This window comes from Carlito syrichta, unplaced genomic scaffold (assembly GCF_000164805.1).
Source record: "Carlito syrichta isolate Samal-C Ts95f unplaced genomic scaffold, Tarsius_syrichta-2.0.1 Scaffold270980, whole genome shotgun sequence".
NCBI classification, from domain to species: Eukaryota; Metazoa; Chordata; class Mammalia; order Primates; family Tarsiidae; genus Carlito; species Carlito syrichta.
The window spans coordinates 278,547-279,927 of record NW_007215076.1 but is presented as its reverse complement, the minus strand read 5'-3'; positions in this window follow the sequence as shown (position 1 = coordinate 279,927).

Below are 1,381 nucleotides of genomic sequence, written 5' to 3'. Positions count from 1 at the left end.
GGGTGTCTCAGCTGTGCCAGGCCCTGGGTTTCCCAGGACGCGACGGGCTGCAGGGTGCGGTCGCCTCGCCTCCCCGCCTCCCGCCGCCGCCTCCCCTCCTCGCCCAAGGGGGCCGGAACGGCGTCGGCTCGCGGGGGCTTTTCGGAGCAGTCGACTGGAAAATAGACTTTAACCCGCTTTGTGGCGGCCAGGGCGCCCGGAGCGCTCTCTCGGACCCGGGCTCCAGGCGCTCTGGCGAGCCACTGTCAAGACCCGGCCTGGAGTCCCCGCAGAGCCGCTCGGCGAGCGGACTCCCTGGCCTTCGGGCGCCGGGAGGCCCGGCACGGATCTGCGCGCGGGGCTTCGCTCTAGCCGCGGGGATGGGCTCTGGCGGCGCCGGGAAGCGGGAGTCTCGACAGCCCCTCCCAGGGGTGCGATGGCGAGGTTCAGGTCCCAGCCTCCCCGCCGCCGCCTTGCGCCTTCCTAGGCCTCCGCGCGGTGATTTCCTGCGGCCTGGAAGGTCTGGGTGGAAAAGTTCGCGGGGTGCTGGTTCTCATGGCCGGCGGTCCTCTCGCCCTCAGGGAGTTAGTGCACGAGACGGGAACGGGCTGGAGCGGTCGCGGGTGGAGGTGAAGGTTGAGGGCGGTCAGACTGCCGCTGCGCTTCCAGGACGGCCGGCGTGTCCTCTTGGGGATGTGCTCGGGCTGCCTCTCCGCCCCTCCACAGTCTCCGAGGTCCTGGCGCTGCCCGGCCCTCAGACACCCGAGCCCCACGAGCAAAGGAGGCGAGGAAGGGAGATCGCCTGCGCCCGGCCCGCCGTCCTGGTCCGAGCCGGCCGCCGCGCCGTGGCGGGTCAAAGAAGCCCCGAGAGCTGCGGCTCCAGCGCGGCGGGGTGGCAGCTCGGGCGGCTTTTCTTGCGCTCCCTGGCCCCTATGAAAGGAATGAGCGTCCCCTTTCCGGAGCTGTCCCCAAGACATCCAGCAAACGCGAAACCTCGGGAACCAGGCCGCAGCTGCAGACCGCGGCTCCAGAGACCGCTGGTGGGTGAGTGGGAGGGTTCCGGAGGCCAGGGTCGCAGGGAGCTGGTTCTTGGGAGAACCTGTTGTTGGACCCCGAACACCCACCCTCTCTGCCCGCATCTAAGTTCCCTAAGAACTGAAACGACCTCCCGGGACGAGTGGGAGAGGGTTCGACTGAGTTACACACCGGGAGGGCGCCTGGAGTTTCCTTCCAAGCCCCAGGCCCTTCGGACGCCTTCTTCGGCTCCCGCGTGGGTTGAGACGGCTGCTGCGGTCACCAGAACCAGCTGAAGGGCGGAGTCTCGAGGGGAGGCCAGTGGCGAGAGGGGGGAGGCGGTCTCGACGGCCCCGCGCGGATTCCAGTCCGGCTTTTGCCTCCGCCT